This window comes from Falco peregrinus, chromosome 1 (genome assembly GCF_023634155.1).
Source record: "Falco peregrinus isolate bFalPer1 chromosome 1, bFalPer1.pri, whole genome shotgun sequence".
NCBI lineage: Eukaryota > Metazoa > Chordata > Aves > Falconiformes > Falconidae > Falco > Falco peregrinus.
The window spans coordinates 21,445,688-21,460,014 of record NC_073721.1 but is presented as its reverse complement, the minus strand read 5'-3'; the positions used below and the strand labels follow the sequence as shown (position 1 = coordinate 21,460,014).

Sequence of the window (14,327 nt, the reverse complement as noted above, 5' to 3'; positions counted from 1 at the left end):
CAGTCTTTCCACCATAGTTGGGTTTTTTTATGCTAAATACAACAAATATTTTGTTGACAAAAATGTGTAAATAATCTTCCCTCCTAAAGCAAGAGCATTATTACAAGGTAACAGAAGCAACAATTATTCTTGATTATGTAGGTATCATATAGGAGACTGTTAAACTTCAGAACTATTAGTATCTAATGTCTTTTCCTGCAGTACGCCATGCTAAATCCATTATTTAAACACCACAGCTGCTTAAATAAAAGCAGAATTTTAAATATTCCCTAATGCTACTGATTATTTTATATATGCAATGCAGCATATTGTCAAACCAACTCATCCACACGTGCCAAAGACCTACTTCTCTCTCCTGTACAACTAAAGAACTACCTGTGGACTTAAACTAAAAATGGAAAGACAGAGTTATTCTGATTCAGTCAAAAGCTGGCCATTTCAGACTGGATAGCAGTCTGATGATTTTAAGCTGTATGACAGGGAAAACAATCCTTGAAATATCTGAAAGATGAAATCTCTTTGGTTTTTTAATGAACTTTATCTGGTTATACCATTTTTCTGCCCAATACATCAAATTTCCATAAAGCAAATATAAAACAGCTTAGTCTGCACAGACAAAAGAAAAATGACCGAAAAACATTCCCATTCCCTAAAGTCAGTTCACTAGAAGTTCTCTTTCTAAATGAAGCACATTAGAAGCAATGTACAGCTGACAGCATTTTGCTGATTCTGTGAGTTCAGGTTGGGTGGTACTGGTCACCTGCTCCTTCACCACCCCTCCTTTTTTCTAAAGCATGTCTTATTACATTCTTATATTGTCCAAGGGAGCCATAAACGGAATCCACTAAATAAATTTGCTTGAAAAATTTATATGTGATTTGAAAGTTTAATGTAACTGCCAAAAGATTTTGGAGTGCTGGAAGAATTAATCTTACTACTCATTACATTTATTGATTCAAATCAAGCTTCCGGACATCAGCATAGGTGCCATTGCTAAGAAATAAGAAGTTTCCAGGAAATCTGTATGTAAATCTGAAGTGATTGCCAGCATTGGGGAAAGGGGAGGGGAGGTTAAAAAAAAAAAAAAAATAGGAAAAGAAAAAAAGGTGTGCAATCTATGTGCCAGCAAATATCGTACTAATAGATTATCATCCACTAACTGGGATCCTTTCTCCAACACGTTTTTACAGCCAACTAAAGATGAAAATACATTCCTCACGCCTGTACAAGGCCAGTATTCATAACAGATTTCTTTCTTTACTGCTTTTCGAATGAAATTAGGGATGAAAGAATTAATAAGGAGCTTCTGTATCCAAAGGCTGGATTTTTAAATTCTTTATTTATTTTTAAATTAGAAGTTAAAACCGGTTGAAGGTAGAAGCTGACCAGCCATCTCCAGCCATGAGATCAATCTATGCTAAGTACAATGAGTCTAATTTCGCTGCTACTTCTGCCTTCAAGTGTAAGCGATGGCTTTTATTTTGAGGATGGAAGGAAACAGTGACTGTGAGCTTTGGCATTCATTCAACATTTGGTAGAGTAGACCTGAGATTATAAAAGCTTGTTGGAAAAGATGAAGAATAATGCACTAATTTGATGCAAAATAATCATAAAAGTATCAATTTTGCAATGAGGACCACACCCCTCTGCAACCTGATCAGAAAACAACAACCCAAAACAACACCCCCCAGCAGCACGCCTGCAGGTCAAACCAGCGCTCCAGAGCCTTCTGCCACTTTGCATTTACACAGAAATAAAAAGCAGCAGGTGTTCTAGACTCTAGGCATTCCTGTCCCAAAAAATAAAAAAATTAAATATAATACCAGATTCATCATAGACACAGAGTTTAAGGATTTTTCATGCCGTTCTTAAGCTTTAGATGAAAACAGGGTCATCTTTAAATACAGAAATAAATATTCAGCTCAAAGCTGAATATAAAATGGTCAAAGTCTTTGTGGGACAGGTCATGCTGCTTACAGATGCAAGTTCTGTGAAGTTGAGTCCCAGCTGCTAAAGCACATTTGTGAAAACTTGAGCATTTCCCTTGATACCCAGGTATCAATTGTCTGAATAGATGTGCTATTTATTACCTACAGAGACTGGAAAGCACAATCCATTCAGTAATAAACTAAGCAACTGTTGAGAAACGTACTTCTCATAAAAATCAGATTTAAAAAAAAAAAATTCAACATAAAAGTAGTGTCCAATCCAGCGGAACAATTGCAAAATCTGATTCTACTTCAAGAAGCAAATACGTAGAATGAAACAGACATGAATGGCCTTGTCTTTATAAAAGAATAATGAACAATTCCTTGAATTGGTTGGTACGGTTCATATTTTAGAGTGGGTTGATACTTACTGCTTAACAGAATAAATATTTTTAAACTTCCCTGTTTCTGAATGTTCTGCTCTAAACTTAATCACACAAGTGGAAAACCACACTGTAATGCTAAATAGAAAATCCTCGGTAACTTGACAATTCCTTGAGATTCGTAATTTTGCCCAACAATACAGCTTTTCTATGGTTTAATCCTAGTTAGATTTTTCCAAAATTAAGTTAAATGTAAACTATTAATAAGGACAGCATTCAGTTTGAATTTTCTGTTGTTCTGTGTCATCACTTGACTTTGCAAATGAATGTCATTTTGAGATATACTGCTAAAACAGTGACATAAAAAGTAGCCTAAAACTTTCTATCTAGGTCGATTCTAACCATTTCCTCCACAGAAACAAATTTACTGCCTAGATAATACATAGCACATTAAAATTTAACAAGGTGATCCTGTTGTTATATTATATACAACCTTTCATTAGTTCATGATGCTGACAAGTGTCACTGCTCTACTCCTGTCACGAATCAAGAGTTTACTACTAATAGATTGTTTAAATGCCCTTTTTAACTGGAAGCACAAGTACAATCATAAACACATTCACAGTATTTGTCTTGTCTATTAGCTGGACCTAAGGGGCTCATGTGACAAACTTTAGCAGAAGGAGTATCAATAACAGAGTGTGCTAAAAGATTACTTATAAATAAACCAGAACCAAACAACCCTCCCCAAACAACCAAACCATCTTTGTATTGTCATTTGTATAAATTTAGATAACCTTCAGAGTATCGGTAGCATGAAATTTAATTAATCAGGTTGACCAACAAGGGAAATAGATGTCCACATAGTAATCTTAGACACTGGAATTAATTACATCAAGTTTTAGATGATACCACAAATAAAGCTCAGGTTGTACTACTGAGATTATCAAGAACACAAACTGCAAATTTTTTGTAACATTTAATAACACACATCCCCCATAAAGCAGTGTTAGCAGCCTTTCAGGCAGCCACCCAATGAGCAAATACTTAAATGTCACACTTCAAAACATTACTAAACATGAAACACCTATCTTTTGTCAGTGGTTCCAGAAAAAAAGTTATTTTACCAGTGAAATGCAGAATGTGGTCAGTATTTCAGAATAGTGCCATTCCTAGCACTTTTTTTCTACCTGGTATGCTCCTGTGCCCTTTTCCCTCTCCCCTTCCAACATGTCCCACCTTCCAGTATCAGCTACTTCCCATTTAAGACACAACAAGAGGAACACTGCTTCTAATGCACATAAGACAATTCACAGTCTTCCTAATAGTTTCTCTATTCTTACCATGGCCTTCCTCCTCACATCACATTACCAGCTATGATTTTATATACTGTAATTTAAGCCATATAAACATTTCTTCCTATCAGCCTCAAACAGATAAGAAAAGGGTAGAGGGGAACAGTACTTTCACCTCTTTAAACATCCCCTGCAAACCATAGTTAAGAATGTCTTAGCTAGCCCTATGGTGGTATTTGTTGAAATCCATATTATTGTGATTTAAAAGCATCAAGTAATGGAATAACTGATGTCCCCTTCAAGCTATTTTTCCAATACCTCATTCTTACCATTCTTACTCTCTGTTTCTATTCTGTATTTGTCTGACTTCAGCCTCCTACCAAGGATCTTGTCATGCTCCTTTCTGTCATCTCTCTGTCAGTCCAGTCTGCCTCCAGTTTTCCAGTGTTTTATTCAGTCTTTGCGCCTGTCCAGTTCTCTTTACTAAGCTGTCATGTAAGGGTCACCTTGGAAATTTCTGTCCCAAGGACATTCAATTACCAGAACTTCCCTAAAACCAAATTCTAAGTAAAGTGACCATGCTAAAGCAAATTAACATGCATGCTTCTTCAAATAACGTTCATGAAGATACACATTAAAGACAAATCACCAGTTTCTTTCTTTTATATATACATATAAAATTTATTTTAAAAAAGCATCCCTGAAACAAACGCATAAACCAAAGATGAAAAAAAAAAATCCACAGGAAATCTCACCTTTCAATCCTGGATGGATAAGGGTTCCAATAAAAACGGCAGTTGCATATACTGTATTTGTCCTGCTTCTCCAAGCAATAACCTTCTGTGACTTCCTTGGTTCTGGCTTTCTAGCTGGATCTTATTCTACGTATATGCAGAACGCAATGCATGATCCATAGAGCAGCTCACTTGTTTTCCTTCCTCTCCACAGTATTCAGGATATTATTTGTAGTGCAGAAGACAGGAAGGAAGCTCTGTGAAAGAGAAAGTCAGAGTAAGCCAGGGCACATGACCACAGCAACAGGGTGGTCAGCCTCACAGATCCCCATCACATTGCCAGAGTGAGAATAAAACATCAAAAGCTGGAATGATCAAACAGAGCAGTCTGAAAAAATAAAACAATCCACGAATTCAGATAATTACTGAAAAACTCTTTCAAAAACCTGAAAACCTTCAGAAAAGAGAAGCAAATACAGCAGAGAAACCAAGATCTGGTTTCAGATAAGCAATTGTACAAGGTAAGCTGATACAGAGCAGATACTCGGCACAGAACTTGTTAGACTGAACGATTCCAGGGAAGCACCTTGTAAAGCGAACAATCCTTACTCTAAAGATCAAATAAATGACTTCACCCCCATCCTCCCCCAACAAAATATCTTCTCCTTCTTAGACTGGCAGTAAGCTGTTATGAAAATCCTTGTGTTTTTCTAGATAAAAAGTTCTGCTCAGTGCACTGTTCTTCAGGTGTAAAGAAAAAAACAAATCAAAAATCAAACAAAACCTTAAAATTTTACTCCATTTATTAATTATAGCTAAAACTGTTTCTTTGCTGAACCTCAACTGATATTAAACAGCTGTCCAACAGCATACATCAGAATGCAGAAAACAGAATAGGAACATCTCTTTTATATTCTCATCAGAACAAAAGTCCAGTTTGAGTATGGTAAAGATCATTTTGTGGAGACATTTCAAAGATACTAAAGAAAACAGAAAGTGCAAGATCTGTTCTGTTTGAATATTATTCTTTTTAAATGAAGCTGGTAATAAAAATATGAAAACTAGGGGTTAAAATATCTTCAAAATATCTGAAAAATATGCATCTTGGAATAGTAATAGTTTCATCCCTGAAATACTAAGTGAAACATACTTTAATACATTTTTAATATCCAACTAATGCACAGCTGATGATTTCTACTGAGCCACAGTGCTTCTCCGACATACCACAGGCAAATGGCACAGTGGTGCACATCTGCAGTCACAGCAAACAGGTAAGTTTTAGACACACTTCAAAACCACCAGAAGCAATTACAGTGAAGTCAAGGATGAATTAATATATACCGAGTCTGCCAAGTGAAGCTAATCACATCTACACATTATATGATCTGCAGGTGAAGAACACGTACAGAGTATGCTGAACCAATAGTTGTCACGACTTGCAATTTCTTCTATAGAAGACTATCACTTGAGTCCTATTTCCTTCCGCATCAGGACACTACACCACGAGGGGAACAGCTCAGACGATAAGCAGCAGCCCCTTCCCAGGGCACCGTAATAACAGGCTTTTCCCCACTGGGAAGCAGCAGCTGGCACAGAAGTCTCAAGCTGAGCAGCAGAGAGCTGTTGTACAAACCAGTGCAGAAGGAGAAGATGAACTGGGCCAATGAGTTTTCTCTTTCAATCACTTTTTCTTAATGAAAACAAAAAAATTATTTGCAACACACTTTTTACAAATAGGAAAAAGCCTTGGTCTAAACGGGGAGAGAAAGAAAACTGTGCAATGCTATGGCTGAAAACAAGAGGAATGCAACCTGTAAGTTTTGCTGGTAGTGTACAAGGGTAAAACAAGAGATCTCCTTTAACCACGCAGAAAGTCATGCCTAAAACAAGTATTCAGCTTCCATATTAGATTTTGATGCACAAATATGCTAAAACTGCTAAAAACTTTCAGTAGATAGTCAGGAATTAGGCCTTTAATTCTTTGTCATAGGGATGAGTTAAGATGCTTGTTTAAGGAGCTGATGTTGGGAGAATAATAATCCCCACTTGTTTGATGCAAAGACAATTGGATAACTTGAAGAACACACATTATACGTTGATCACCGTTCATGTGTTTAGAATTCTAATAACCATGAAGTTCAACAGCAGTTCACAAGGAAACTGATCTTGCTCCTAAATATATTCAGCAGTATGTGACAGAATTTTTCTAAAGCTTCACAAACAAAATTACCCACAAAAACATACATTAAGTGAGGTCTCACATTCAAGGTGTTGGAAACATCAAATTTATAGGTACTGGCACAATCTTAATTCACCTCTGATGTCCATATTTGTTGTGAAACCACCTGGAATCACATTCCTTTGTTCCAGAAGGCTCCTGCCTTTGGCTCAGTACCAAAGGAGGAAGAACAAAGTAATAGTACATCCAGAACTTCAGAGTGTTTGAATTCCTAACTTAAAATAAAATTCTTTCATTACAGCCTTTGTACAAAATGAGCACGTACATACACAGGCATGTATCACCTCTGCATCAAATGTTTTACAGTCCTAACAGATTCCTCCCCAAATAGGCTGGCTCTCCAAGCCTCACTTTCATCAAAATTATCCACCAATATCCTTCTCTGGTTCTTGGTGCTATGAAAATGAAAAACCACCACAAATTGCACAGAACTTTTTCTCCGGACAAGTGACATTTAGCCCACTGTTCCTTCCCATCTCTGGCAATCTTCCACTCTCAAATCTGCTAACATTAATAAAAAAATCGAAGGTGAGTAAGAACTCTTAGAAATATGTTAAGGACTGGGAGAGAAAAGCAGTATTCCAAAGGAAAACACATTTTAAAAAATGAAAAAAAGATCAAGTCATTTATGATTCTTAAATTGCAGAACTACCAAACTGCCTTACTAAAACAGCCTGTAAGAAAAACAAACAAAAGTGAATTAGGAGAAAGTGACCCTCCCAGTATTTTTCCTGACACAGAGTATCTGAAAGTGTCCTTTAATCCACCAAAATTAATTAAAGCAATGAGAAACCAAATCACTTTTTCCAGGAACACTGGATTCTAGGTGTTTCCTATTTAAATCCACATGCAGCCTTACTTACCTTCTGTTTTCCAGAGAAGTATGTGTGCATGTACATGTGTGCAAGGGAGGAAAGAGAGGCTGTAATATTAAGGCATTTGTTAAAAAAAATTTCTCTTCTTTCCTGTTTTCACCCACTAGACTTTGCTACCTGATCCATCTTTTCTTCTCTGTCTGTAGGCTCAAAGTTTTTAGCTCAGCAAGGAAGCGCTCAAGAAAGTCCTTGAATATTCATCCTAGAGCAAGAAATTTGGGCAGGAGAGAAAGTAGAGCAGTCTACAAAGTGCAACGGTTCAGAAGTTTTCAGAAGAGCAATAGTTAAGGGATCAACTCAGTAAAGAGGAGAATGATGCTAGAAGCTCATCAGTCTTTCACCCATGAAAGTGGTGACATAATTGTAGCACAATCACAATTACAAAAGGGCTGGGAATCTGCTTTTCAGTTGACATAAATGAACAGCTATTTGACTGCACATCTGTCAAGTATTTGCTACCTCATTTAAATAATTGTTACTAGCAATAACTTATCAGGTCATTTCTTCAACACAGGACCTGGTTCTCTAATACAGCAATAGTCTATAAAAGACAGAAAACCTAAAAACATCTGGATATCTTGAAATCCTAGCAAAACAAATCTAAGACTGAATCAATAACCATCCGCATTACAGACTCCACAAATGCCCTGGGATGTCAGGACACTCCTGTCTCTATGGTGGGAAACACAGAATTTCTCTGTCTTACAGAAACTCTTAGAGCCACTACTCAGCTTCCCAGGGATGTAAGGAGAGGCTCATGTGAGCAACTAAATCCAGAAGATGTGGATCTTAAGAAAAACACCAAATACTGCTATACAACTAAGAAGCAAATTACAGTCTGTTAGACCCTTTCATGTTTCCATCAAATACGTATCCAGGATATCAAGGGCTTCAATTAATTAATAAGGATTGCTAAAATCATGCAAAGTATTAGAAAAATCCAAGATGGGGTCATTCTTCATAAAAGGTAGAAAAAAAATTTAACAAAATCACAGTACTCTAGGGGGAAAAAGGTAAGAGAGTCATGCATGTGCTTAACTTAAACGCTGTAAACTGCAGACTGGTGTTCCCAAAACAAATCCAGTGAAGCTAATTGAACAGGAAAATACATGGGTTCAGGTATATTTGGACTCCAGAAAATACAAACCAGAATGTTTCATTACATGAATATTAATTAATATCGAACATATTTAGAATAAATTTTAGTTAGCACTTACATTACAGAAGTACTACATACATTGAAAATTGTCTGAAACCAAATTATAACTCTAAAATTTAAGGATGGGAATTGCTGAGGTTTGTCAAAAAGCATGTTTCCTAACAACTGGCTAAAAGTATGAAATAAAATCAAGTCCAAACATCAAAAGTTATTTTTCTTGTATGAAGTTAACTATTTTAATGAGGAAGTTTCCTATGGGAAGACGTGCTATAATTTGAGCAATTTTTAAGTCCAAGGTTAATGAATATAAATTACAAAACACAACACTATACTGGTAGAGACAAATCATCTCATTAAGCCTCATGACGCTCCTGGATTAAGTTAGTGCAGAACTAGAACTGTACACTTCAGTATTTCAGTAATCTTTAATTGATTTATTTTCTCAGGCATTATCAACTTTAAAAAGGAATTAAAGTTTCATAATGCAAATGCATGAACCTCATTTGGGGAGAAATTCAGGGTTGTTTTCAAATCAAGAAACAACTTCATGGAGTCATTTACAGAGAACAGAACAAACAATCATTTCCTCAGAAATATAATGTTTACATGAAAAATAAACAAAGCTTGTATCTTTAAGATGGACCCATCCAGATGATTCCCAAAGGTGCCTGAAAGATACTTCAGCACATGCAAAGAAGCCAAATTTAATGATGACAACTAAACTAATTAACTTTTCAAGAAGAAAAACGATAAAAGTAAACAGCCAAGGAGGAAGAAACATAAATAAAGTATGTGCACAACTCTGCCCAGTCACTGCATCTTCCCTGGCAGATTCTTGTTTCCTTGCAATTTCACAACCCGTCGGCTGTGAACTCTGCCCCTGCTTCTCTGCTCCTCAGGACTCTCTCACACCTTCTATGTTTGCAGACAGCTGGCTTCACTAAGTGAAAAGGAGAACTGGGGCCCCCTCCTGATGCTGAGAAGCATGCCCTGTTTCCAGCTAAGAGTCAACCCAGTCCTAGGAAGTATCCCCGAGGGTAGTGCCATTTGGGAGAGGTATGAAAGGTGGAGACGGAACAGAATTATGCTGGGAGCTCTGAAGTGGTCTTCAGTTTGTGCTTGAACACGAAGCTTTGAAGCCCAAGCACCTTAACAAACCTCATCCAAGGTTCAAAGTGCAACGTGGCTCCCTCTGTCCTCAAACCAGCGTTGGCAACGCAGGTTTGAAGATGGAACAAGGAATATAAGTGGGCACAGGATCAAAAGGAGAACCTGGGTGATGGCATCCAAATACAAACGCAGAGTAGCAGCTACACAGAAAGAAACATTTTAAAGGAGCGGAGTTTTCTAGCTCGATTCTTGTAATATCTCCTGTTTGTTCTCCAATCCAAGTGTATGTTCTGTCAAGAAATCTTCCTCCCAGAATGCTGCCTGCATCTCATTACTAATACAACTGCTTCATGCCAAGTCTTCTTTCATCTTAATGTAAAAATCTTCATTTACAAAAAAAAAAAAGCCATTACAGGTGAGCCAAGTCTGCACACTTGATTTCTTAATTAACATTATCCACTTACACCAACTACAAGTTCCAGTTTCTCCCTACCATGATACAGGCTTCTACATCAATACTGCACCACAGACATTTAACTCCCCAAAGAACACAATAAGGAATATATTTGATTAATGTTTGACTTACAATACCATTCAGTGCAACTACAGCACCAACAATAGCTATATTTTCAGTTAATACGTCTAAAATAGTTAGCTTATACTAATATATTTTGAAATAATCTAGCCAGTAATTGCCAAAATGGAAGTGATGTTGAACTGGGGGCTGCAGAAAGGGAACAGATAATGCACTGATCAGCACAGCAGCCAGCAGCAGCTGAGGCTAGGCAGATCCATTTTAACTACAAGACTAGAGCCAAGTTTGGTACCTACAGCTATAACCACAGAATTAGAGTAGTCGGGCTTGGAAGGGACCTCTGGAGCTCATCTAGTCCAGCCCCCTGCCACCTAGATCACATTGCACAGAGTCGCATCCTGGTGGGTTTTGAATGTCTCCAGAGAAGGAGACTCCACAGCCTCTCTGGGCAGCCTATGCCAGGGCTCTGTCACCCTCAAAGCGAAGAAGTTTTTCCTCATATACAGAAGGAGCTTCCCGTGTTGCCGTTTCTGCCCGCTGCCCCTTGTCCTGTCACTGGGCACCACTGAAAAGAGCACCCTCTTGGCACCTGCCCTTAAGATATTTGTAGACATTGACAGGTCCCCTCTCAGTCTTCTCCAGGCTGAGCAGGCCCAGCTCTCCCAGCCTTTCATCACAAGGGAGATGCCCCGGTCCCCTCGCTGCCTTTGCAGCCCTACGCTGGGCCCTCCCCAGTAGTTCCCTGTCTCTCTTGAACTGAGGAACCTGCTGGCCACTCCTCCTAATGCACCCCAGGATCCCACTGGCCACCTTGGCCACCAGGGCACACTGCTGACTCATGGGCAGCTTGCTGTCCACTGGAGCTCCCACATCCTTCTCTGCAGAGCTGCCTCCCAGCAGGCCAGCCCCAGCCCATACTGGTGCATGGGGTTGTTCCTCCACAGGTGCAGACCCTACACTTGCCTTTGCTGAACTTCATCAGGTTCCTCTCTGCCCGACTCTCCAACCTGTCCAGGTCCCGCTGAATGGCAGCGCAGCCTCCTGGTGTATCAGCCACTCCAAAATACCAGGTTTGTAACATCAGCAAAGTCACTGAGGGTAGGCTCAGGCCATTCATCCAGGTCACTGATGAGTAAGTAGACCAGGACTGGAGCTCTGGGGAGCACCGCTAGCAACAGGCCTCCAGCTGGACTTCGTGCCACTGATCATAATTCTCTGAACTCTACCATTCAGACAGTTATCAATCCACACCACTGTCTACTCAATCTAGTCCACAGTTACTTAGTTTATGTATGAGGATGTTATGGGAGACACTGTCAAAAGCCTTGCTGAGATCAAGTTAGACAATGCCAACTGCTCTCCTCTCGTCTACCCAGCCAGTCATTGCATCACAGAAGGCTACCAGGTTGGTCAGGCATGATTTCCCCTTAGTGAATTGGTTTTGACTGTTCCTGATGAGCACCTTTTAACCCACATCCTCTAAGATGACCTTTCCAGGGACGGAGATGAGGCTGACCAGCCTGTAGTTTCCTGGGTCCTCCTTCTTACCCTTTTTGAAGACTGGACTGACACTGGCTTTCCTCCAGTCCTTAGAAACCTCTCCTGTTCTCCATGACCTTTCAAAGATGATTGAGAGTGTCTTGGCAGTAACATCTGCCAACTCCCTCAGCACTCAGGGGTGCACCACACCAGGGCCAGTGGATTTGTGGGTGTCACAACTGGTTAAGTGATGATCTACCCTTTGAAGCAGAATACTGTTTACAGGCCTCATATATAGGAACAGTCTTCCTAACTTCCACACTTCTAAACATAAATCCTACTGGCAAAATTTTCATCAGGAAAATTCTGAAATTTCTGAAAGCACATGATATATTATAAAACAACATACCTGAGGTAATAGTTCAAATTCTGGCTCTAGCAGAGACTTGAAAACCATGCCTGTACTGTAAGTTTTTGTAAGTATCTGTTGAAAATCACTGTTTTCTTCACTGCACAACCAAAAGAATCTCAGACAAAATACCAGTACTAAAAAAGCAAACTAGAAAGAAATAAAAGATAACACAATGGGTTATCAGCAAGACACTGACAAAGCTCTCTTCACATTTGCCTGACCATTTGGCTTGAAATATGGGATGCACGCAATAGGTAGGCTGTCACTTAAATTCTACCTCTTACCATTAATCTCTTCGAGTGCCACCAAGACATACAGAAAAAATACTCTGTATTGAAATATGTAATCTGTAGCAGTACTAAAAACATATTGTGTTTTGACATTGCCTTGAAGCAGGTATTAAATTAGACCACATAAATCCCATGAGCTGATGTATTTAAAAGTCTTAAAGAGATGAAAGCTTTCTACTGCCCACTTTTTTTCAGAATCTTCAATTCTGTTTGTTTCTTTGTGTGTGATAGAAGACATTGCAAATAAGTAAAATGTCCTATGTCTGTTTAGAGCTATCAGTCACAGACATGTCCCTCAGATTGAGCAGATAATGTCGCTATCATTTATTTTATAAACTTATCATGGTGTTCTTTAAATGTTTAATGACAGTGGGTTTGCTCTAGACTAGTAGAGTGCGATTTAAAAACAACCAATTCCAGCCAGCCTATTAAGTTATTAAATGCAGGTCCAGAAGATTCTCAAGTGGAACTGGTTTTCAATACATTCTACATCTGAATATCTACTAATATTTTAATCTAAGTCTGTTGCACATCATCTGCTCTATGTCTAAAAGTTGCAGTCGTTTCTCTGAAAACTACTGAAATGCCTATCAGGATAAGCCTTGAGATACTGATGAGGTAAGCCGAGTCATTTACCTATTTTACAGACAAACTCAAATCAAGTGCTGTGGAGCCACATCAACTTCAAAAGCAGCATAACCATCTAGCTTCTCTTCCTGCCACTCAACAGAATTCCTAACTGAGAACCATACATTAGATAACCCACAGATTTTCTGCTTCACAAATAGCAATAAATTAGTGTTTCCAGAGTACACAGAAACACAGGATGGCTTATATAAATAAATATATATATGATATTTTTGTTATGCTACCTGACCATCTGAAAAACATTGAGACAAGCACAAACCAAGTTTTCAAGAACAGCATGCATCGCACCACAAGTATATTCAGCATTTTCTCTGGTTTCCTTGTTACATGTATTGCCTGACAGATTTTGTGTTCCACATAGAACACAAAACACCAAAGATATGTCAGTTATAGTTTCTATGGAAATCTAGAAGCTGGACTCACAATTTCTATTGTATTCTACATTAATTTGAACTTTTAACATTGTCAGTATGTTTTCTACTTCTGATTTCCTTCAGAAAGAGTGTTCAACATGGAGCCAGGGAAATAAATAAATCACATTTCAAAACAAATCAAAAACCAAAATATTTTATCTCCTGAAAGCTCACATAAAGTTTTCTATAATATCTTTTCATATTCAGACTTTTCATCCAAGTTGCAATGAATCAAAATAAATGGCTTTCCTGAAGGTAACACACACGCGCATCCCCAGCATTTGCACTTTGTGCTACGTTTTAAAGTTCAAAGTTTAGCTGTCAGTGCAAGCAAGTTAAAAAAAAGAGATGAAAGATTAAGAAGTATCTTCCTACGTGTATTCCAAGGAACAACAGGTACTACATAATCTCCCATTTCTCAGTGGGGTCAGTGATGGCTGGTAAACAAGAGCAAAGGCACCATAGATGCAAAGCAGGGAAAACGGAGGATGTTACGCCTCTTTACAAGGTTGTTCTCTTTAACCTGACAGTTCTTTGACTACCACACTTTTTAACCAGAGCAACAGCACAGGTGGGAGTCATTTGAAGAACTAAGCCTTACTATTAGTCTAAGTACCCAGTCTATCATATACATTTTTGACAATACTTGTGTTTATCTAGATCATGAACACTTTACAAAAAGTCAGCTGGGAGCAAAGAAACAACTAGTTTACTTCTGACATGATATTTAACTTGAATTTCACTGATAAAGCATTTCTGAAAGCAATAATAAAAATAAAGATCATTGAAATCACCCTTAATCATGGATGGAAACCTAGAGTTCCTCA

General features: G+C 38.3%; 1 protein-coding gene across 2 annotated transcripts in view; it reads right to left on the bottom strand.

The window, feature by feature from the left end:
- The window catches only part of PCDH15 (protocadherin related 15), an 821,537-nt gene that overhangs the window by 689,448 nt on the left and 117,762 nt on the right, over positions 1 to 14,327 (bottom strand). For both annotated transcript variants that reach the window (XM_055808474.1, XM_055808447.1), the window contains exon 4: positions 4,362 to 4,597. The gene's annotated coding sequence lies outside the window, so the exon portion shown is untranslated. The remainder of the gene's footprint in view (positions 1 to 4,361; positions 4,598 to 14,327) is intronic.